Source organism: Trichoplusia ni, chromosome 12 (genome assembly GCF_003590095.1).
Source record: "Trichoplusia ni isolate ovarian cell line Hi5 chromosome 12, tn1, whole genome shotgun sequence".
In the NCBI taxonomy this organism is placed as follows: Eukaryota; Metazoa; Arthropoda; class Insecta; order Lepidoptera; family Noctuidae; genus Trichoplusia; species Trichoplusia ni.
Genome location: NC_039489.1, coordinates 10,933,078 through 10,959,697, shown reverse-complemented (window position 1 = coordinate 10,959,697; position 26,620 = coordinate 10,933,078). Strand labels below are relative to the sequence as shown.

Below are 26,620 nucleotides of genomic sequence, written 5' to 3'. Positions count from 1 at the left end.
ACAAAATACAATCTAAAGGTAAAAAATTTCAAGTTATATATTCAATAATACAAAGAAGGTTTTTCAATAACTACTCCAGTTAAGTTAATTTGTCGAAACAACTAGATATTAATGTCTCAACACCTCATTCAAAAACGAAACGTTACAATCAGACTGCATCGCATAATAAAGTCTTTAAAGTTGATTCGCAGCTCGCAGGAATCTTGCTTGCCTTGGTTATTTCCTACTTATTTGCTTCTCTCGGTACCCCCGTACCAATGTAATCAATAAAATCGCCATACCTCAAACTTTTACTAGCGAGAACGGTAGCGATACATCGATATTATGAAGCTGCAACAACATGGTACGGAGTTTTCGGAATTGTGCCGAGAAATTCCGCTTTATTTTTTACTTGTTTCACCGTAGCCAATAATGTTTGTAATAATATTTAGGGTAATAATAAGGTGGTTTAAACTTTTAAATTCTTGTTTACTGTGTAAACTTTATTAAATACATGATTGTATTAATTATTTTGTATGTTAAATTGTTGACGTACGAATTAACAGACGCGATGACATCGTGGATAGAAGACAGTATTTTACGTTTTATTAAACATCGTAAAGTGAGTGAGGGTCTTTTTTAACGAATAGGACATTAAAAAAGGCCCCCATAGAATAGTCTCCTAAAACAATATATTTGGTACAAATGGTAATGAAACTTGTACGTCAAGGGACAGTGATCAATGTCCGTTTCTTCTTCGTAAAAGGCCTTTGCCCTGGACTGGGACAGTTACTGGTTGTTTTTTTTCCGTTTTATAGGCTGTAAAGCTGGTATTATACGTTCGGTAACAACTTGTAATAGGTTAAATAAATGAAAAAATATCATCTGTTCCAAGTATTAGGGTTAGGTATTACGATACCAATAGTAATACCGATATTTGATCATTTTATTTTTTATTTTTGTGATAAATTAATATATGATTTATTTCAATGGTAACGAATATTGTGAATAAAGAAATAATATTTCTCTTTATCTTTTTAAGGTTACCGGATTCGGAAGTACAAAAAAAAGTATCGATAACTTTAAAGGAAGTCTCTATTAGCGCTACAGTGTTAATTTAAAAACAAACTGTGAGATTTTAATTTTCGAATTTCTGTTTTTGAATGTGTTGTTGTTTTAAAGTTTTTTTTCTGGGTTACTAGGGATGTGAAGTCTAATCCTGATACAAAGTCATAAAATAAAGAACGCTGTTTGTCTTTTATTGGATTGCTAGGGATGTATTCATAAATATCGATTTTTACAGTCGTGAACTATAGACTGGTGACAAGCAATTATGAGTCACAGTTTAACAAGTAATGATTAACAAAGTAAATTAGTATAGAGCTGTTTGTCTGCCTGTGTTGTGTAGGATTCTTATAGTTTTAATAGCGTTTTATGACAATGTGGTGTACCTATAATTTTTTAACAATACTAAACAGAACAATACAATTATTATAATATGAATAGTTTTGACAGAACTTATTGTATCTTTGTAATCTTTCTCTTATAATCGCTATTTTAATGATTAGCTGTTTTTGTTGTGTATAGCAGTAGTAGATAGCCTAGTGGTATGACCTTGGGACTGCTAATTCAAAGCCTTTGACTCAAAGGTCTTGAGTTCAAAACCCGGCACACACTATGATAGTCATGTTTTGTCGAATCATGTACGTTTTAAAAATTAATTAAGACGTGGTTGGACACTAAGTTGTACATTATAATATGTATAATAAAAAGAAGATGGGAATTTTTTGCCATTAATTTAATTTTAGCTTTAAATGTTGGTAGAAAACAATCGAGTCCAAAATATAAAACGCTTTGTTGCAGTTTGATCACAACTTAAGCATTTAAGTCAAAATGTCGGATTTTGCTTTGAATTTCTGCATATCCTGTTCCATTCTAAGCCAGGGCATTCAACGTATAACTCACATGGTATTGCTATTCAACTAGATTTACTTCTGATGTATAATGAGACAAATGTGGAGAGTTTGAGACAAGACAATAAGACAATTCAGGCTATTGCAGACCATGTATGTGAACCATAGGAATGATAAACTAAATCTGAATTTTATGATAATGTTGAGTCGGAGTCTCCATGGGTATATTTTGTAAATTAAAAATTATAATTTGTTTGAAAAGTTATATATTTGTGGCTGTCATTCTAATTCTCTTGTCAAATAAGAAAATAGGATATCTACAAATACGTACAATTTGTGATGAAGTAACACAGAAGGTACTAGGTAAAATTGACTCTACATTCGATAACTTTGGTAAATACTCATGAAAATACTGAATATGAAGCATAAAAATATAGAGACCTTAAATATTTGTATTTAAGAGATAGTTTTAATGTATCTTATTATAATGTATGATGAAGAAGCATTTGTAAAGTCTAAACTATTTGTAAAAAGAAAATAGGAGGAAAATTTTCGAGAAATGTCACTTGCAAATATGCAAATAAATTATGTAAACTTCGTTCGCGACTCAGTATTCAATCTACTGCGCATGTCTAGCGAATGTCAATGTCTTTGAATTTATAGCAAAATAGAAAAAAGCTACATGCTTATTGATAAGCAAAATTCAACTTTAAGATAATGGCGTAGGGATATTTTTTGTGGATATTAAAGTGTAAATGTATTTATCACAGTTTGATTCTTTTGTTTTATTTTCTTGCCAGCCAGTTCGATTTTTTTAATTATATAGTTATATTTTGAATTCAAATTTTATATTAAATGAGATCGGGATTTTTGGAACGTTCATAATTCAAAAAACGGTGAATGGTTTGCGAATACCGGTGTAAATGTATGACCCTTTTTTGAAGTTTTGAGTTTAATAGCATTGTGGAGTTATAAGTTCCTGCTACATGCGAAAACTACGAAGATACAAGTTGTGCCAAAAACTATTTATATATTGATAATAGCAGTAAAAATTAAACATCGCAATTAAATTATGTAGGTATGTGAAGTTTAAATTACGTCTGTTACAAAAGAGGTTCTTATAAACCGGTTATTACTTATTTATACTTAGAAATTTAGAGGACAAAGTATCTACCTGCTGAAGTAAAAATAAAACAGAAATAAATGTTAAAACTTAAAATAAAATCTTGCTAAAACATTGCTCATCTTTTAAATATTTAGGTGGTCTACCCGTTCCTAACAATAGAAATATTGAAAAATATTTGCACACAAAAAAGAAGCTTAAGAACTTTCGGTGACCCATCCATCGATTGACCTCGGTAAAGGTTGCTTGACCTTGAATAAATTCCATTCAATTCCAGTTTTTTAGCCTCAGAATATTAGTAAGGCAAAAAATATTTCTATAGAAATAACGTGTTTCAATATGTTCTCAAGTTATTGCCCAAGGTCTAATCCAGTCTCAAATCAAGTAACGTTTTAGGTCGCAGTCAAGTTTTTTAGTTATATTAATTACATTTTGCTCTTATTTTGTTTAATTCAACTAATAAAAATAATTTATCCTTGGTCTTCGATCTCTGTACCTAATAGGAATAACATTCCATGGCTTTATTTAACATATTGTGATATTATGGTGAACCGTCTAAAATTTGAAACTCCATTTTGTACCCACATTTGCAAAATAAATTATCTTAGTCTAACATATGCAGCGGACAGACGGTGGACCCTAGTGATAGGGATCTATTTTTACCCTTAGAGTACGAAGCCCTAAATCTATTTAATCGCAAAACATGTATTAACAATAACATTGGTTTCAGTTGTCTGACCTTAGTGTGAACTAAAATAGTATTAAAAACGAACAGTCGAACGTAGTTTTACTACTTAATTACAACCTAAGCATTTATTAAATACTTTTTTCTATAACAAGATTGTTTATAAGTCATACAAGTTAACGATTTTACCGCCATTGTAAAATGTAGAGTCAATTTATCAGTTCTACTGTGTTCACTAAGTTATTATTAACTCATTAAATTACTATTGACCTTGGTTATATTGGAAACCATTTTAAGTCACTTGGTGAGTGAAATACGTTAAAAAGAGGTATTCCAGAATTATATGTAGCGACAATTGTAAATTTTGATAATATTAATTGCACACCATAAACATGCAACCGAATTTATATTAAAATTGTATGGGGTGATGAACTTTGTATGGGACCAAAACGACAGCTATTTAACGTAAAATAAAACAAGAATCATCAAAATCGATTTATCCAGTCCGAGGTTCTGAGGTTAAAAACATAAAATGAAGAATTGACAACATCTTTCTTTTTGAAGTCGGTTAAAAAAAGAGGCTAAAGTACAAAGTAGATTTGGAAATTTTTCCTCAGAGTTATCGTATAGGAATTGTCGATGCCAACAAGTTTGAAATAATAATAAATCTAAGAGCGAGATATCCTAATTATAAGGTAAATGATTTCGTTTCATATCTACAATAAGAATCAAACTTGACAACAACACAAGCTGTAAAAACATCAACATTCAACATACCGTTTTGCCAAGATAGTGCTAAGAAATCCTCGTCGCGAAGCCATTGTAGCTCGCTAATTATAGTAGACATATCAGCTATGAGCGACATTACATGATAGCACTTCACAAAACACAAAACAATCACATCACTCACAGAAAAAAAATACAAAAACAGTTATCCGGCACAACACTATATTATCTCCGTAGGTATTCACGCGTCAAAATCGCTTTAAAACACTGAAAAACTTTCGCTGACAACGTAAATACACTGCTATCATACAATATTGATATTACGAAATTTGACAGATCGTAACACGGGGTTAACGAACGGCGTGCGCTTGCGCAGCGTACGTGCGGCGCGCGCGAACGATGCCAACCGACTGGCTAAACAAGTCGCTTGTAAACAGTCGCGGGGGGCTATCGACAACTCGGTATCGACAACAAACATCACTAGCTACAAGTTTCGCTACCTCGTGTGTACGAAGGCCGCAATTTTTACGGTTTAACTTAAGGTTAATGTTACTTGTTCATTTTATTGATGGCTTGAATGTGTTCTCAGATTTTGTAACTGCCTTAATTTGCGATCTTTATTAGGCCGTATGGTAATGTGAGGTAATTATATTAGTGTTTTAAAGTAAAATTGGTTGAAATAAGAGGCTTGAAGAATTATAATGAGTACCTTTATGGTACGTATATTCAATTGTTTTGTAGTGTAACTCTAATTATTAAAATACTTAAACTGGAATATAAGCCTCTATATTGAAGTCGTTTAACTGAGCTCAGGCAGAAACTTATTTTATAATTAAGTGTTATATGAATAACTTCTTCGACTATACGACTTGTAAATATCCCACTGCTGAGCAAAAGTCTCTGTATATTATAATCATATTAAAATTCCCTTTACTCTAAATAAAATACAAGGAGGCTGCCGTTTATTCTAAAAATATTTCTCAACTTTCAGAATTTCAAACCTGGCCGTAATAAATCTGACTCAACCAACGACATTAAAAAGAGGAATTATCATAATTTAAACAATGCAGAGACATTACTATCTTATTATAAATAGTCTTATCTATGAAGATAGCAATAGTTATTCAAACATCTCTAAATTAGGGTGCGCGGGAGCAGTTTTGTAATAGTGATAACAATTTTGTGTTAAGTTGTTTTAGTTTTTAATTTTTGTGACCTTCTTGTTCATTGGAATGGTAAATTTAATGGTGAGGTATATTCGTTGGCTCTACAATGGAAAATAAAAATAGAAAGGTACCTGTTGAGGTGCTGATGAAATATTTAAAAATTCTATTATACCAGTGAAGTGAGTAATTTGTAGCTAGTAAAACGTTTGTCTATAGCACAGTAGTTCTTGAACGAGGGAGCCAATGTATACCTAAGCAGAATTTAACTTTTCTAGGCTAAGTTTTTATTTCGATAAAAAGTTGGTTTTAAAAGTGTCAAAGTCAAAGTAACGTGACGTGACTTTTTGAAAGATTCTAAAAATCAATACAATTGGGTAATGGGGAATAGTTGTCTTAAACTAAACGAACAGCCGAATGCAATGGTAGCTCACCAAGCCAAACCCACAATGCGCCAAATATCGCAAGTTTGATCACCGTGTAAGACAAGGGTTTTTGTCATTCCATAGCTCTTGTTGTGGGTCTGGCTGGACGTATCCGTACAAGTGATATGAATGAAAAAAGAAAAAAAAATTAAAACATTCTAGAGCATATTTCTTTCAGTTAATATTAGAACAAAGGTTTGGTGACACGTGCTTTCTCAAATCAATGAAATCCAGTATCAATGTCACCAATACTACGTTTTATAGTAAGCACGTTGAAATACACATGAGGCCATTTAAATTTGAACACAGATAACCTTTGAACAAAATAAAGTTTATCGGAATTAAAAAATACCGTTTTCTTATCAAATTATAAATAAAACTAACAATGGGGCTAAAAAATTAAGAGGTATGCATTTGTATTAAATTGTAACTGTATTTCATCATTAATATCATCTGACAAGCCTTTTTCCGAACTGTGTTGTAGTAGGCTTGAAGCAGGTAAGCAAAATATCTATTTGACAAAGATCCACATAACTCGGGATCTCGACTTGACACATATAGTCACCCATCCACGTACCGACCGCCTCAAGTGTTGCTTAAAATCATACAATTCTTCATTATTTTCCTTCTTATGCGATCTCAACCAGATCGGTAGTAAGAATTAAGGATACTAAATCCACCCGCAATTATACGAGTTTTATATATCTTGCGAAATAATAGCGACAGAAAAATGTGCATACTAAATGTTTTCAAAATTAAAATCATATCTACGTATTATTTTACCTACACATGAAAAAGACAATACAATTTTCATTGGCAATTGCTGTGGCTCAGCTTCAATAAAATTCTTAATATAGCTGCGAGTCTTGAGTAACTTTCGAATGCTAAGCCTAATATTTTTTGTAACTGACATAGAATTGAATCATCACTCTATATCAAACTAGATGATAAAAAGATTGCATCATCCACATCCGTTCAAAAAAACGTACACAGTAAAAGTAAACTTAGGTATTACGTCTTTTAGCATTTCTATCTTATTATATTTTTTTAGGGTCCCGTACCAGTTAATAAAGGGGCCCTGTTGCTAAAACTCCGCAATCTGTTTCATTGTCCATCTGTACCAGGTTAAACCTCATGAACAACAATAGCAAAGTAGTTGATATTTCCACAGATGAAGGATTTCTGTTGCCATAAAAAAAGCAATTTCTAAAATACAAAACTTACTACAATTTTTTCTGCTTTTACATAAGCTACGGAGCCCTTCACACGCGAGTCTGTCTCGCACTTGTCCAGTTTTAAATTTTTTACTTATACTATTATTAAAGTATGCCTCTAGCTACTTTAATCGGCGTAAAGTTACATATTATAATAGCTCCGTAACAAGCAATTATTTTGCACGGAAGTGTATAATTGGTGTGGTGGCTGGGTGAATACTCTCGGCCGGCAGTGTACCGTAGTTTAAATGGTTAAGCTCGAAATGTATATGAATGTAAGCTCTTTGTTGAATGAATTTAAACTAGATGTTTGTTACATTGAAATGTGGAAGTTTATTAATTAATCTCTAGTTTTTGTTTTTTAATGATATTAAAAACTTTTTTGTTGGATTTTTGACTGTACATGTCTGCGCAGTGTCTGAATGTCAGCTGTTTCTTTCTACCTAATTCTTTTTCACCCATTAGACACATATTGAAATCTTACGAATATTGGCCTGGTTTTTTCAGTCGAGAAAAAGGTATATATATGTGATGTCTTTACCTACCATACTAACACTGCTTAATCTTAACCCCTGAACTAGTCATTACACAGCTCTTATAAGACCATACACGTCTAGGCTGTGGATAAAATCTGAACGTATAAAGAAAATTGGCATTGTCTTATATTCATGTCCAGAAAGTTAATGAAAATTGTCCCGTCACTTACCACAACTTACATACGTAGATCCAGCTTAATTTCCATAAAGAAAATTGGCATTGGCACATCCAAGCAAGCTTCCAGACAAACCCTTGTAAACACAAAGTATCATAAGAACGACCGAGAACACTCCCTGGCAACATCAAATATTTGTTCCTGAATTCTCTCTTTGATGTCAAAGTAGGTTGTATACGTCCTTCAGGTTATACGTTCCTATTATGTGCTCCAAAAGGTCAAGTGTACTTGGGGATGTATGAAACATTGAGCAAGAAAGAAGTAGGTAATATGGTTTCTTAGCTGAAAGAATAGCTGGAGGCTGTGAAAAAGGCTTTTTGTAGAGACTCAATTTTTTGTATGGTTTCCTTTTTTCCAATTTGATTCTTATTCCACTAATATTTTAATGTGAAGGTTTGTTTGGATAGGTGGATCTTTGTTTCTTTTTCACGCAAAAACCGAACCGAATTCGGGTGAAATAGGTAAACAGCTTATAATTTAGATTTTTATCCCAATTTTGTTTCCGTGGGATCATTTTTTATTTGTTGCGGGCGGAGCTGCTGGCAATAGTTAGTTATTTTATTATACTTAAAGGTATATGTGTAAGGTGATGAATAGGGTAAAATGTAAAGATGCGCTTTGGATAAGTGACATTACTGCACTTTAATCAATTGTATTTTTTTAGAGATCACACAATAATTAAAATCCTCCTGTACAGATAGGCAATTATACACAAATTCGCTTCAACCTCCTTTCAAAATCAGTCTATACTGATCGAGGACAGTAATTTTGTAGAGCAACAAACAGTCTGATTAAAAACCTTTTCCATTTAAAATCACTTTAAAAAGCAGTTTCATACATATGATTGGCTATTGAAAATATATTCGTTCTACAATCGCATTAAATGTAGACATGTCACAAATATAGAGTTAGACTTCATCCTCGCGACTCGTACAAATCGCTAAACCTATTTGCTCGTGCTTTTCAGTACTAATGTCACTTGTGGTACAAGTTATAAACGACAGCTACGCAAAATATTAGGCATTGTACTCATTCTATTCACGTATGCAGTGAGAAAAGTTTCATGATTTTGATAGCAATCAATTTGCATAGTTTGCTATTGGTATGCTTCCGCTAGATACGAAATACCTTCATTAAAAGCTTTTTGAAGTTATCGCTTCTTAAACTGAACATATTTTTTGACATCTTCACAATCTGGTCATTTAGTCTTGAGCACTTGGATATCAAAAACATTATCCTCTTTTAACACATTCGGGTAAACAGAGCTGATATTAACTCCATCAACGTCTAAACAGCCTTAAGCTTAACCCAAATAAAGGACTAGACAACGTTGGCATAAGTGCCAAGTTGGCATCATAATGTCACTAGCTATTACTATTCGTAATTGTTCTATTATGGTACAGCCTTGGCAACACCCTGTATGTGTCAGATTTGGCAACCTTATGGTATTTTAACTGCCTTATTCATGAACCGTACACACTTAATGTTTATATTGAACTAATTCAGTTGAGGTGCTGTGGTAATACAATTGAGGTACCTATATTTAAAATGTATGCTTACGATGTCGATAAAAGAATAAAAACAGCACTTGATAAATAAATTCTGATTATTAAAAACGTATTAGGTAATGATAAAATACAAATAAAATTCCATATTAAAGTTTTCAACAAGGTTTTCTTTGCTTTATAATATTAGTTAAGCATATAAGATAGTGCTTACAAAATTTACATTTGAAACTATTTAAAGAGCATGACTTGCTTTAGTAATAAAATACTTATTGCTAATTTTGGCATAATAAAAAGTAAAAATTAGGTATTTCAATAAAACTACGATCAAGAATAAGTAAGTTGGTTCCGCAATACTAAGGGTTCTGTTCTAATAGGTAAAAGAAAAGCGAAAAATACCATCAAATTTATGACTACACCAATAGCTGATGAACTTCTTTCTTTATTCTGTTTAGTTGTTGTTATAATCAGTCAGTATTTCTTCATCTGCAAATATTTTAACTCACTCGTTGTTACGGTTCTTCATATACAGGGCGGTGACACACAAATGGAGAAATAGTAGAGCTTTAGTAAACGCGTTCTCTTTTTATGCTTTGGCTACGAAACTTTTAAAAACTAGTATAATATAACTAAGTTAACAACCATATCGCTGCTTTTTACTGTCAAATATAACATATATATAGCATACATTATATCCTTTTTTTTCCGGGGAAATCCTCATGGACTTTCTCCGCCCTGGGGAAGGCGGAGAGGTGTGCCGGACTCTTACCGGCTAAAACCAACGGAGACCACGGGGACGCAATGCAAACTACCGCGAAACATATATTATATCCTGGGACAACTCACACACGGTTATCTGATCCCAAGCTAAGCAGAGCTTGTGTTATGGTAACCAGACAACTGATAAACTTCCTTATATATTTCTAAATACATACATGTTATAGAAAAATTACACCCAGACATCAGAACAAATGATCATGCTCATCGTACAACATTTGTCCTGGACGGGAATCGAACCCACGACCTCCGGTATAGCAGTCAGGGTCACTAACCACTAGACCAATAGGCCCGTCAGTTCTGTTCCGCTGCCCTCTTATTACTCAACCCACAGCCAACAACACAATGAATTTACGCCTAAACATTACGCGAACCGTTTAACCATTACAACAGTAGCTAACCTTCAATTGTTTTACGACACCTGTAACTAAATTTTACAAGCATTGCCAATCGGAAAATACTATGTTAGAATTTTTAATAGAATTATGCAAAACAAAAAAGCCGATGTAATACGGAATGTTTACTTGAAAATGTATTTGGAGGTAGCTTAAATTGTAATTAGTAACATTGACGATTGGAGAAAATAAATAACAGGTATTAGAATCGGTATCAAATATGTGAATGTGTGTGCATGTGTTTGTGTGTGTGTGTGTGAGAGAGAGAGAGAGAGAAAGAGAGTGTCTAAGTGACATTTGGCAGCTGACACGAAGGCTATTGTTTTTGCCGCTGAAGCTGAGACCAACAGTTAGTATTTCAAGAATACTTTACTTACTTTTAGAAAATAATACGGTTTGATCAATATGTTAAATGATGATAATGTGTTATCAAAATAATAATATTTAAAGAACACTGTATATGCCTATAAATAAACGAATAAAAAAGAAAAAGAAATATTTTGGACTACACTAGGTTTCCTATACTGTTTTACTCTCATGCATATATGCAATATCTAATTCAAAAAGGTTATATCTCCAGAACCCTCATTAAGCTTATTACTTACACCACAACCCAAAATGTGCTTACAATCTGTACTGGATATATTCCTCTACCAAGTTGATTGCTAAGTAAAAAGGCTGTATCTGTCGTTGGCACGTCAACACGTGGGTGTACGCTACCCTTACGGCGTTTGTGACAACCGACAATACAAGTTCTATTTGTATAAAGGAATGTAAGCAGATTTTTCAACGGGTTGGTACAGTTTAAATTGAATTTGAAATGGGTTTAGCAACAGTTTGTAAGCTTACGTGAGGTGAGGTTTAAATGCGAGCGGGGAGCGGGTTTAGGTAGGTTATGACTAAAGAGTTTTATTGACGTGGTTTAGGTTTGTTTCTCTTATGAATTGATATACTTAGTTACTTTTACATTAAAGAAGAAAAGCAAATAATAAAATAATAATTGCGTGCTATGGTTAGTGATAATTTGTATAAATATGTATAAGAGGTTCAAAGCATGTTATGTAGGTATCTTCTACTCCTTGATTTTGAATCAAAAACATTAAAGATGTAAGAAAATATCAAAACGTCGCATGATTTTGTAACGTCTCAAATCTTTAATTGTTTTTCAAAACCTGTTGGAACGTCTTTATAAATGTTTTACTCAATATTTTGCCTAGTAATTTTAACCTAATATGTGGCTAAGGGTCAATTCGTTCCCATCACTGCCCACTAGAGAGCGCAGTTTGCCTCAACACAATCTTGCCATTTGCTCATTCATTTTTACAACTAAACTATCGCTATCGCTTCCAACTTGTACCGCACAAAAGCATGACGAACACGTCCTCTCCTGACGCATATAAGGGTCGTTAAAGTCGTCACATTACACGCTGAAACACTTTGCCGTAGCTTGAAACTATTCTGATGCAAGCAACTCACAAGCAGAATTGTTGGAAACACTAGTATTATATCATTGAACATAGGAAAATTGTTGGAAGTGGCACTCGGGACATGCGCGTTTTAAAAAGGCTAACTGCGGTTAAAAAAGTATCTCAAAGTCCAGCATATCGTTGGATTCGTATTTGTCATAAGGCTATATCACATGAACCAAGATAGACAGTTGTCTCAAGTGTTGTATTTCTGTTGCGGCTATATTTTTTCCTGTGTTGAACATGTTTGTCAATGGTTAAACAACGTTGATACGGTTGTTATGCACCTAATAAATTTTTGTTAGGTCCAAAAATCTATTTGTCACTAAACGGTTTTGTTTTTCTGTATTTGTACAGAACTGAACACAGTCACAAATCTCGTTTTCAATTGTCAGCGTCAGTACTTGCTATTGTTCTGGCATGTTAAAATCAATCCATCAGACATACATTTTATTATTTAACATTTCTGACAGCGCATAAAGAGCGTCGAAAGTCAGACAGCAACAAAGTAAGTTTATCAAAACTTGTTCTTGTATTATAGCAGTGTAAGGGCACTTCCATATAATTTTCTATGCGCTATGGTCACGAATGCCAGAACTTTTAATTAGGTACAGCAGTCACGTTTTAATATTAAGTTTTAGTAACATTTCTAGGTAACGCGCATTTTGCTTGAACTTAGATAGTGACAGTGAAAATTTACGGTTTCCTATGATAATATTAATGTAAATGCAGTTTTTTTTTTTAACAATAGGTTGATGCCAATGAGCATACAATATTTTTTGATAATTCTTCGATAAATCCTTACTCATAACTTGCCATTTACATTTGTGTGTCCAAAAATATTTGAAAAGTAAAAAATCACGTGCGTTTTACCTATTTACCAAAGACCGAATGCAGAATTATTATTCAAACAATCTTAAAATCATGAGTAATTCTTGAATTCACGTATTATTCTTACGGATAACTAAAGCTAAACGTATTGAAGGATAAAACTAGTAAAAACCGGGCTGGTATAAAGAGTTAGGGGAAATAGGAGTGACCACTCCGCTACCATATAAAAAAACTGTGTTATCTATCTATATATACTAATATATAAAGCTGAAGAGTTTGTTTGTTTGTTAGAACGCGCTAATCTCAGGAACTACTGGTCCAAATTGAAAAATTATTTTTGTGTTGAATAGACCATTCATCGAGGAAGGCTTTAGGCTATAAACCATCACGCTGCGACTAATAGGAGCGAAGATACAATGGAAAATGTGAAAAAAAACAGGGCAGGTATAAATCATAACTTATATCTTCTACCCACGGGGACGAAGTCGCGGGCAACAGCTAGTTTTATATATTTCTTATTAGTTTTTTTTTTTAATTATGAAACTATATACATTATTTTGTCTCATTTTGTCTATGTCAATGGATTCCAATTACTGACCAAGGTCGCATCATGGCGGTGCAGCCACTCACACACACTCCGACACAATGACACACATGAACATTTATGTAATTATTATGATTATTCTACAATAATTTCTACTTCAATATTCTTTGGAAGTAAGTAAATAAATGCACTTCTACTCACTTTAGCATCTCGTGTGTCACTTCAGCTAGTTTGTATGATGTGGGTGCAAAGGTTGCAATTGCGTTAAGTGACCGGTTTCTGCTGTTAAAATGATATCGTGATCGTTATGTTATAGTCGTGGGAATCTTGAATGATTGGATGATATTCCTTACAATGATAGTAGAAGAAAGTGTTTGTTTGTTAATTATTTCTGAAGTACTTTTTGGTTTATTTGATGAGCTGTAGTTTGTTTCTGAGAGTAATGAAAATGTCGGGAGAAAAATTGTTTGAACAAACTGTTACAAATACAATGCAGTTTTAAGGTATCGCATCCAAAGGGTCATAACGGAACCCTGAGGCTCGCTGTAGGTCCGGCTATCAGTCTTTAGTCACAAGGTTGTATCTTGTGAACCTTATAAGATCGATAGTTGAAACCAAGAAATCTAATCTAACATATCTAAGGTTTACTGTTAGATTAGATTTGCTTACTTCAGTCATGAAGATTTAAGTCTGGACAAACACATACCTAATTCATTGAAAAAAAATCTCGAAAGGCAAACCGGCGAGCTAAGTATTAAGAATCAAATCACAAATTAAATGTTGATACGAAAAAAAGTTTAATTGATACAAAAATAATAAAATTTCTTCACCTTTTTATGCTATCATTAAAATATCTTAACCAACTGATTATGATCAAAAAGCATTTAAAACAATTTAATAATTAATTATCCAACTTCAAATTATTTTAAAAATATTTAAAAGTTTCATAACTTGTAGAGATTGTTAGTTATCATTAATAAAAAAGTTATTACACAACGCCCACAATTTTCCACCAGCATTCGAAATTTAAATTCAAATTTCGAAGCTATCGTTCCGTGACACCTCATAAACAATTACTAAGTACTCAGATGCGTGAACATCCAGTATAACAAGAACTGTGACATTCATTCATGTGAGATTGCTGGGTTTAGAATGCAAAGCGATTGAATGAATAAGGGGTCTTGGAAAAGTGGTCTTTGTAGGTTGGCGATGTCAGTCGAATTATTGTTACGTGCCTGTTAAAATAATTTCTTTTTAAATGTGTTCTTTTCGTCTTGTTTTCGTTGCATTGTTGAAAATATTCATCTTCTTGCGCAATAAACTGTAGAATGGCCGCTCGAAAATTGTTTTCTATTACTTACCTTTTAAAAAGAAGGAGAGTTAACTCGTCTGAATTTTTTGTACGTTTGTTACGTCAGTACTTCGGGACTGTATAAACCGATTTTTTACTTTTTTTTAACGTGAAATAGCTGTCATTTTGTTTCATTATCATTTCTTCAAGTTCCCTGTTGAGTTTTTTTTCAAGCTGGTTGTATGTTTTTGTTGATACAACAATATTATAAACTAATGAGTATTTTAGTACACGAGAAAACGTAAGCGTCCATTATTCGACAATCCAAATGCATTATCAGAAACATTTTGCAGGTTTTCTTAAAAAAATATTTCCAAAAATACCAAAACGTGCTTTAACAGGATGTTTTCAAAATAAAAAATAAGTAAATGGGATTAAAAGCAATTATCCTTATAATATTTTGACTGGTTCTGTTTTTAATATACCTTAACTTAACTTTTCCAGGAAACTCCAGAACGTAATGATAAACAGACACAAACAGACAATAATTTACCGAAATTCTGGTGAAAGTGGATTTATTTTTACACCTGCGATTACTCCTAAAACAGAAGCCCATTTGGGGATGGGGAGCTGAAAATAATACTGTCGCTTTTGTGGAAACGAGATGCAGCCATGAACAACGAAGTGTGCCATCTCACTTATATAATAGCAACAGACTCTAAGCGCCTCACATTCACAGATTACCGCTATCTGGTAGATAAATTGAAACAAATGACAAAAATCTGTCAAGTAATATAACGGGAACTTATGTGGTGATAGTGATACAGGCCGTAATCGAGATTTTATGTATTATAGCTATAAAAACTAAAGCTATAATTTATTAAGGAATAAAAATAAACATCTATGTAAAGGAAAGGTTTGAGTGTGTTTCCTTGGGTGTGAGTACCATTTCACAGGATTTTTCACTATATTATTGCAATTGCTAAGAAAGAGACAACACTACGGGCTTTATTGCACCATCTCGCTTCCACGGCAGCAAGAATGTTTAGAGGTGTTAGATGAATATACTTACTGATTAAGAAAACTAATAGCGAATACGAATAAAATATACGAACAATTCTTACCCTTTAAATAAATATTGGCATGACCAACGGACGGAAGTTAACGTAAGCTATCAAATTTCAGCAGGAAATTGACATGGACGGCGCGTGCGCGAAAGTGAACCGAACTTGAGTCACGCGGTGGTGCGGTACGGGGTATAAGCTGAAGCGATTTGAGTATTAATGCTTTTGTCCTTTAGGCAACAGTACAACTAAAAGACTTTCTCTGGTAGATGTTGAGCTTCGTTCGAAAATGCTATTCGGCTCTAACTCGGTTAAAAGAGCGATTTCGATGTAGATCTTTTATGATGTCTTAATTTAGTATTTTACCTAATTATAATATTATATTTAACTATTACGATACGGATTGTTTAAATTATTATCGATCATAACTAAATACGCTATCAAATAGAAAATTTAAGATTCAGTTATAAAAAATAAGATACTAAAATGAAATCTATAGAATATAAAATATATCCTTTTTTTACAATACCACCCAAGCGATAGCAGTCTTCTCGAACATTGATGGAAACCATTCATGTATTTATCACTAGTTTTTAAAGATCTCTCAATTAAGTCGCCACTACTCAATTAAGTACCCAGTCAAGTGCCAGCTACACTCCCGACACTAACGGTTTCGTACAAAAAGGCTAAAGATAAATCAATTAGTTTCGTGATAAATAAATAAATTTGCCAGCGAGTTTATAGCCCTAACAATTATTTCTTAACTCGACTTGTTGTTATATCGGCAACAAAAAATAGTACATCGTGTGTCGTGTGTGAAACTGTTTATTATCTAGGTTTAACGGATCATGAAATACAGACTGTATTTCATGATCCGTTAAAGCTACAGTTACGGTGACAGACGCTCAGATAGTGGCAGCTCAGTACTACGGTACTGTTTTAAACTTTGTGTACGGTACTCTAAAAATAAAAGAAACTAACTCCTTAAGTAATTAAAATGTCAAAAGCACTGACGCTAAACGACGCTTAAAAAAAGTATAAAAAGAAAACAAAACAATCGCTCTTAGTCTACATATTAAAACCATATTCATTAAGGATTTATATTAAATGTAACAGCGGCTAGTGTTACTGAAAAAAAACTTCCGAATAATCTCCTTATTCTGTTAAATCGAATCTTAATTTACTAATCGAATATCACTGTCCCTTTCTTTCTTATAGATTTGGAAAGAGACAGAATCAATGTGAATGTAATTAGTTGATACAGAATAGGTCTGTTTGGTTTTTGTTTTTTTGCGCGAACGCCCTTGTCTTGATATATGATAGGCTGAGGTTAAGGACTAAGGAAATATGTTGAGTGGACTGTTATATTTATTTATTAATCGTATTAATGACGGTTAATGTGTCATTAAGAACTTAATTATTATAATTATACTCCATAAAAGTGGAACTACGTTTTAAATTAAGACAATTGTATTTTAAAGTAAGTTTGCGCAACATTTCGCATTTTTTCCTCCCATAAGACTGATAGGAAATGTCGAACGTCATAATATCCAATTTTAAGAAAGAGTACTTCTTAATTTGACTGCGCGGATAGCCGTGTGGTGTGGTCATCGTGATCCAGGAAAGCTTGTTTTGAGTCTGGGTGTCTTTGTGCATATGAATCGTATGTTTGTGAATCCCCTCGCAGCACAAGGACTTTATCGTCGCCCGCACTAAGGAATAGTGCGGGCGACGATTTTAAAAAGAAATAAAAAAAACGCTTTTTTCATTAACAGTTATGTAATCTTACGTACTCTATAGCTTTTCTAAAAAATGCATTGATAAACAATATTACCTTTCAAACGAAAGCGTCCAGTTTCTACAAAACAAAAACATTAATAAAACACAGAAAACAACCTTTTGCGAAACACAAACAAACACACAATCTTCATATCTTTTGTAGTCATGTTTACTTAGAGACAAACTTTGTATCTTTTTTCAAACAAGGCTTTGACATTCTCGAGTTTAGCATCTATGGCTGATATTGTAAGTCAAATAAGGCGCCTTTGTATTTAATTACAGAGAAAAACATGCTTTCAATTTGCAGGTTATGAGTCATTCCAATGTTACACTGGAACAACATACATCTAACTATTTATATAGATGGTAGGAAATTTCACTGTTTAATATGCTCCCGAAATACTTAGTCTTTTTATTTAGCTCTAGCTAGACAAGTTACATCGGTGCAGTGTGATCAAACCGCTCATGTGTTGAATTTGATGACGTAGATTATAACGATAATATTTGTTAAAATGTAATTTGTCAATCAAATCTAAAAATGATATTGTTGGAAGTGTTGAAGAGAGATGCCGCTCTACGCTGTGTACTTTACTTTACTTTAAGACCTGTTGGTATATTCTCTGGAAGTTCTTCGTTTTTATTTCCTTATATGGTACCAGCTTATTTTTCTTTATTTAAAACAATGACTTCCACACTATTGAATTTGATCCTTGTGTCGCTGAAGTCACATCCAAAAATATAGCCAGACTCATGACAAGCATTCATGGATCTCGCAAACGATTGTCCTACGCGGGGATCAAACTAGACACGGACTCATCGCGCACAATGGATTTAGCTTTGACCTCAACTACTCGGTTATCCACGCAGTCACTGCGTAAGTTGCTACTGCTATAAGTCCTTGAAATTCGGTTGCTATAGTGTAAGCGAAATAGGACACTACACCGTCTCACTTCAACCACTTACAAAGTCAGTGTTTCAATAACCGATCCACTAATTAATTTAATATTTCAATTCTTGCAATATCAATTTGCAAATTTATTCAGTCCATTACATAGATATTTTCAATCAAACTCCCTTGATTATAAATGCACACGGAATTTCTAATTACTCTCTTCATTTCATATTCCTTTGTCTGCTATTGATCCTGTAATTCAGTTGTATGGATTTACTATCTATTAACGAGAACTGATTATGTATGTGTTTCTGTTATTGAAGTATTTTCAATTCAAATAGTTACACTTTGAAAAGTTTATTATTATTGATATTATATTTATTCGGGCTTTGAGCCACTATTATGTTTTTTTTTTGTATTTTTATAGATTAATCTCGTACGTATATATGAAGCTTTCTACATCGTTACGTAGTATTCTGTCAGTCCGTGTGTCTCTTTGTCACCAGGCTCTAGAAACATTAGGTATAATGTATAATCGAGGTTAGCCAGCATTAGATAGGTCATGGGGTCACAATTTTCTTTTGCCGCTTTGTTTATCTACAATCTACTGATACACAAAAAAAATGTGTTGTGGGTACAACTCGCACTTGATCAGAATCTTTTTAGAATAATACCATTTATGATAAATTAAATACATTTTTTTCTTAATTAACAGTTTCGTTCCCGCGATACGACAGCGGTTTGGAATCATTACAACATTATATTTTATTTCTACAAAATTCAACCAGTTTTGATGGCATTAAAAGTATTTTCGGTTTAGATCTTATTTTCCTTTGAGTCTTATTTTGTCTGATATTTTTTCTCCTTTGAGAAAAAAGAAACAACCTGATAATTGGATGTTCACATGTATATTTTTTTATATCTTCCAGTAATAGGTAAATATGAGTTTCTTTAGAACTCTGTCGTGTTATTTTAAAAATATCGCGGCTTTGGAGGCCTTTGTAAAAGGCAAAATTACATGAGATGTCTTATTAACTTAAATTCAGAAGGGAATGTGGTTTGTTATAAAATCTGTTGTGATTAATAAAACTTATTACTGTCAGTCAGTTTGGATAATTTTAAAAGATTTTTGAGAGATTTGTTCCTAAAAATATAAATATGTTTTAATTCCTCTCAACTAGAGGCGATCTCAATTATTGAATAACTGGTCTTCTTAACCATGATTTAACTATTTTTATTTTCTAGACATATAAAACACACACAGGAAAGTCCGTAAGATAAATGTTTGGGGACAGTGTTCTACCAATCACGATTACTCCCTGTACTATGATCACGAACCTTAAAATAAACCAATCGTATCCTAATAATAAAATACATATATTCCCATTCAATTTAATCTACGAATATGCCATTAAAATAACAAAAAAAACCTAGAATCGACCTTTTGCCAGACGAAAAAGACAAAAAAAAAAACATATTAAAAACAGCTTAACTAATCAAATCAAACGTGAACAAGGTCCCAGAACCAATTAAACATAATACATTTAGCATCTACTTTCATTCATTTAAAACATTAATATTCTGGTTAAACCGTCCGTATGTCAAACAACGCTTTTAATTATAAAGATTAACTTTAGTTATATTAGAAATTGATACAGACAAATCGTAGACGCAGTTTATCAAAGCAGTATTATATTGAAATAATGGGCGTTGTTAGGAATTTGCATAAAAATGTTAAGGGGCATAATCAAGTCACAAACCATTTATTTCTCTTCTGACAGTAAGGAACACTTTTTGAATGTTCAAAATAGACTGTACCCTGTATAAACCTACCGTCTAACAGATTTTTAAATGGTCAGTCATTTGAAAAAATGGCACAAAAACATAACACGGTCTCATTAAGTCATCCCCTCTTAAAGCTATATTTCAGCTTTGGAAAACAGATGTTGCTATGTGTTGCTGTCTCACTTTCACTTTGCAAATAGAACCTCAGTTTTGGGCTAATTTGACTAAATTATAAACGATGTCCACTTTTATCTGTTTCAGAAACTGGATCACTAAAATTTTCGTTTATTTAAATTTAAACTGAACACTTATCGAAACTGTTATTTTTTACCAAAATAACTCAGTAAAATACGAGATTGACACATGTTACTTGAAAAACAACAAAAAAACTTTTGCCAAGTAAGACAACGGAAACACTTATTAGATAATAAATAAATTATTAAATAAATAAATAGTTAAAACTCACTTAAAACACAAAACAAAAGATCTTTACGAAAAACCCAGAATAGCAAAAAACTTCACAAATAAACTTGGCCTTAACGAGCTTACATAAAAAAACAATTTAGGATTGCCATTTCTATTTCTCATTAACATATTACACCTCTTTTTAGAATTGTAGAAAATATATTATTAATAATATCAAGTAACAATTAATTTAGCGTTGTTAGTTTGGTAGTAATTAATTGCTTGCGAATTGTTAAAATTATGTATTCAATCTTGTCAAATGTTAAAACTAGTTGGGACTTGGATATATAGGGTTATTTATTTGATTTGTCTGTTTATATTTTTCTTAGAGCTTTCTTTATGTTTTTATATATTGTTGATTTTATGACATAAAAAAGCTTTTTTTGTGTTAAATTAGATAAAACTCTTTAACCGGTCAGTACACTTTATGTATTCCTATGATATTTTGCGATTTATATAGCAAATTCGTTCAATATTAAATTCTTATTCCGAGGTATGGTTATACAAATATTGTATTTCTTGTGAATTAATGAACTGATGTACATTGTAGAAAAACTGCAAAATAAAATAGTTTAGGTTACGACACTTAGACTTTTTTTCAATTTTTTCTAAGCGCACATAATTTACCTTCAATACAAGTTAAAGTTAATCAAATTTCTCAATACATTCGGGAGCTATGATGGCACACAGCAACTCGTCTAAATCAAAATGAAACAATCCATTCGGGAGTTACAATGCCGCAGAGTCACGTTAAACTTATAATACCCATCTTTTTTGTCCAATTGTAAAGTAAAATGGGTATATTTTAAGTACCAGTTATTTCTATTCTCAAAATAAACAAGGCATCTATTAAATAACGTTATATAAGACATTACACAATATTATTACATTGATTGATTATCAATCTAATATCATTCGACACTCTTACACAATAACTCACGAACCAGTCGTAATTCGATATTTTTCTGACCGATTAACTTATACTAATTGCGACGAATAAAATACTAGTCGACGTAACCATTGCGATCGTGTTTAGCAAAGCGGAGTAGGTAGAAAGTATTTGAGATATAAATGTACTATTTAGTCAAGATTAGTCAAATATTCATGGCACCGATTCCGACACTATTCGTATTATCCTAAGCATGATGATTTGCATAGAAAACAGGTATCATATTAGTGGCCGTACCAAGCGTTGCTTTACCTCAGGAATGCATCACTTATAATAATAAAATAACAAATCTCTATCTATAAAAGTTCATGAGATACAACTTGTTGCCACACAGACAAATGTTAAAGAGAATTATGTAAAATTTTGTTAAGCAAAATACGGTTAGCAAAAATTCAGAAACATCGAAGCAAACCCACGTACAAAAACTAGTTCTAATAATGTACCTATCTGACCATTCATCCAAAAAAATTAAACACCAAATCATTATAATTAACAAATCGTTAACCACAATTCAAATAGAAACGTAACCATGCTATTAATTACAATAAAATCCGCCTGATTAAATACTTGTCAGTTTAATCATATTAATTAATTTTAGCGAATGTGACTCGTGTTAATACGTAGAAAGTTAGTCGCCAATATATTGCTTTTAAATTTTATTTTTGGAGGTCCAAAAATTGACATTAATTTTGGTGTATACTTAGGTTACGCTATGCTATGATACGTCATCATCTAATTCAAATCCTAATTGTAACAGTTATTTGACGTGATAGGTGGGTACGTTAATTATTATCGAAGGTGTAAGCTAAGTGTGTTTAACCGCCACTTGCGGTTGTGTGACGTAATACAAAGCCCTCAATAAACGCATGATAGCTTAACAGTAATAATAACATCAATTAATATGTATCCAGGTCACTTATCCACAAAAATGTCAAAAATAATTAATTAAGAAAAGGTTACCAACTTTTGTTAATAATAACTATAAATTAATTCGACGGATTTAATTAAAAACAGTTGATAAATTCAGACCATTAATGTCACATAAAGTACGCGCACAACTTGCTTTTAAACTTATTTGACAGCGGTTCGTTGTGTATTCCAATTACAGAAAAATATATTGACGTTTTCGAATGCAATTTGCCAGTACGTGAAGTTAAAATTGCCGCGACGTGTGCTAAGTATGTCTGAGATAATCCTTTTACGAAGTAATTAATTAAAAGTTACTTCATTGTTATCTAGTTTGTATTCCGCCGACTTTGATCACAGCTTTAGGCAAAATATCAATTTTGAATTTTCTTATTTAAAACTTAAATTACAAATAATTCAATCTCTATCAGTTTTATTATTTATAGCATTTTTGTTTATTATGAAATTGAAAATTTAGATTTTTATGCGTCATTTTGCTTCGACAGGTTTTTAAGTTACTTATTACGTGTTAAAAGTGACGCCACCTATATAAAATAAAAACTTTTTAAATTTTTGGTGGTGACAACATTTCTGTTTTATGAGCTTACAAGCTTTTCGCCCGCGGCTTCGCCCGCGTCGAGGTCGGCTATATCGCGTTTCCAAAGGAACTCTTCAAAAGTCCGGGATAAAAACTATCCTATGTTCTTTCTCAAGATCAATTCTATCTCTGCACCAAATTTCATTAAAATCAGTTAGCGAACAGTTAGTGAAAGCGTAACAGATAGACAGACAGACAGACAGACCGACAGACAGAGTTACTTTCGCATTTATAATATTAGTAGGGTGTATTTATACAAAAGAGAGGAAATACTCTAATACTATATAACATATCTAACGGTGTCACTATTGCAGTTGTTTAAAACTTTACAGTGCACTAAATAGAACGCAGTGTGATCTTATTACGAAATTAGAAAACTTATGTGGTAGCGTATTACAAGTGTGTTACTAATACTTTGCCCTCCCTAGTATTTTATTACAATAATTTATTAGGTGTTTGTTATTCAATTACAATAATAATAGTTGAGGAAGTAATAAATGACATTGGAACTTGAATACGTAAAAGTTTCGATTTTGTTTGAACTTTCGCTATTTTATTTATTGCTTTGGTTACGATTGGCGACTCCACCCGTTTAAGTGATTTGTGTTTTCTGATTTCTGTGGTTACTGAGTGATTTCACTTGAATGGCAACTGGGTCATTTTAGTTTTTAGATATTTTTAGAATTGAGAATTGAAATTCTCGTGAACGCAAGGCATTTTCGCCAACTTATCTGAAAGTATAAACTATAAACCTCAATTTTTTGGTCAAAAGGTGTAGTCCATAAATCGTTTGTTTTTATGTCCGCGTTGTGTCATGATTCTTTTGCTAAATCTACCGAATTAAAGAGTATTTTTAATTAATAATAGTTAGTGTTTGTCATAAATATGGTCCAATTAAAATTCGAGCAAAATCATAATGAGCTGTTTATGAGTTTTCCCTTACAGTGCAATTGTTTGCAACATGATGTCAATTTAACATTTAGGTTGGTGTACCTAATCAATAATGTAAATAAAAGGCTATCTTTTTCGACTCACTTGTCCATACATATTTTATCACATAATTTATCCTAAGTATTTAAATTATTAATTGCATAAAAAGATGCTAAGACCATTAACTTCGATCGTAAATCAAGCGAGTACTTATCGAACCTAGTTTTAAAAACGGAAGTTATAATTTCCGGCCTCAAAAGATATCGAAACACAAGTCATAACAACTTGGTCAGTATTCGAATAGGCAGTATTTACATACCTGTATTCTAAAACTATTAATGTATTTGGAGCTGACTGTCGAAAAAAATATTTGTATTTTTGTAAGTCGACTCTTGATTTTTGGAAGTTAACTTTCGCTGTGATATTCTATGTCATATTCCTTCGAAGATGTAAGTCCTTGTTACTAATTAACTTAATGGATAGATGAGTAGTTGAGATCACCACACCAAACCCACTGTGCCCGACTTGTCACGGGTTCGATCCCGCGTAGAGCAAGCATTCGTGTGATCCACGTGATTTGAATGTTTGTGAAAGCCCGCCCGACACAAGGATCACATTTTTTAATGGGGAGGCGTTTTTTTTTAAGATAATGAAAACTGAAGTTACATTCTCAGAGAATTAAACTGCGAAATACAATAAACATGTATTGTCTTTGTTATATCAATGTAGGTTTTCGATATGATAATTCTTTTGAATGCCCATCATTTAGTTTAATGAATATTATTTTTTGTCCCGCAATAACAATAAATTAATTAACAGAGAATGTAACTGACGCGTGACGTCACACTTGTGACAACATTGTACAAAATCGTTACCTACCACAGCCTGCTCTACCAAAATTAAAAGCAGATTATCTGTTATTTTTAATACCCGTCTTATATTTGTTATTAATTATCTATCCCTAAACCCACTCACCATCCCTTAGTAAGGAGTATAAATTCTTCCTAACACCAGGATCCTATATCTATGTAGATCCTACTTGTACCTAGACACCAAAGTGCGTTCAAGAGCTATAACCAACAAACACGTGAGGCATCCTCGCGATGTGCATTGCAATGCATTTGTGGGGTAAACACCGAGATGGATAAACAGAGGCGAGGTGAGTGACCGCCGCTGTTCGTCGTCTACGATGCTGTGGCCATGAGTTATGAGTGTTGCGGATAATGGGGCGAAAAGTAACGGAAAATTGGAAAGTATCAAATACGAGAGCATAAGGTTATTGGAAACTAGAGGGTGTGGTGTGTTTTGAAAGAATGAAAATAACTGCTAGTGCAAATTTATTCTGACTTATAAACATGAGGGATGGATTATCCACTAATTTATGACAGTTAAGTAGCTACCGCTGTATAACGCTGATTTTCTTTTATAGCGGCAACAAATATACATAATCTTTTTTTTTTAATAATTAATTTAATAGGTTGTACATTAATTACAAAAGTACTTTTTAAATTAATGTTGTACATTAATTTAAAAAGTAGTTCTGAAGTATGTCTGGTAAGTTTCAATCATTTTTTAAACTTTACTTTTTTAACCTCAAAACACGCTATCTCTAAGATTATTTTTGGAAACGCTTTCTATTCTAGATTATATTCTAGGATAAGGAAACTTAACTTTTATTCATTTGCTCATATTCGGAAGCCTCTTAGCAGTATATTTGTACATAATATTGTGAGGAAACGAGAACTCGTTAAGCAATTTACTTGTCCTGAATATTGCCAACATTTCTATACATAAAAGGGGAAATGTTTGGGATACTAAACAGTTTTGTATCTTGCTATAAAAAGCTCTTTATATCCCTAATACCAATTGTTATAAAATTTCTACGATAATTAGGTAAACTTTACATAGCCATTACTTTTCTGTATCAATAGAGCAAATATCTGTCTTATCTTTAAACAAATAAATGATATATTATAAAAATATTACAAATCAACTATGCAGTTACATTGGCTCAAATAATAAGAGTTGATAGAATTGTATTTTGAAACACAAGACAAACAGCAGCCAACCAAATTCATTCCTTACTCATTTCATTCACTATTTCTGTAAATCTCAAAGAAAAAGTCCAAGATGGCCGCCCTACAATCCCGCGCCATTGATGCGCTCGCGCACGCTCACATTGTATGGTAATTGTTGCGCATGCGTCGTGTCGTTAGCACGGAAGGATTCAATTGTTTTTGTATTTCAAGGAAGCGACACTATGATGATTGGGTTCCCGACGCTTTGTATTTGTGTTTCGAATACTTTTAATAGTTTTGATTGATGTGTGTTAGTTTTAAGTGCAATTTGATTGTTGTTTCGTTTGTTGGTATTTGATTTTTGAACTTGGATTGAAGCGTTTGTTTATTTTTTGGTTTATAGGTTGAGCTGTCTTGCTTAGGATTTTGTAGCGTTAAGCGACTCCAAAGTGCTATAAAATGAACTTATCATTAATATATTTGTT

At 32.6% G+C, this 26,620-nt stretch overlaps 1 protein-coding gene across 4 annotated transcripts in view; it reads right to left on the bottom strand.

The window, feature by feature from the left end:
* The window catches only part of LOC113499420 (rho GTPase-activating protein 7-like), a 247,081-nt gene that overhangs the window by 205,067 nt on the left and 15,394 nt on the right, over positions 1–26,620 (bottom strand). For 3 of the 4 annotated variants that reach the window (XR_003401103.1, XR_003401105.1, XR_003401104.1), the window contains exon 1: positions 4,478–5,354. The exons of the other annotated variant lie outside the window; for it this stretch is intronic. The gene's annotated coding sequence lies outside the window, so the exon portion shown is untranslated. Of the gene's footprint in view, positions 1–4,477; positions 5,355–26,620 lie in introns of those variants that run through there. 4 annotated transcript variants of the gene reach the window in all.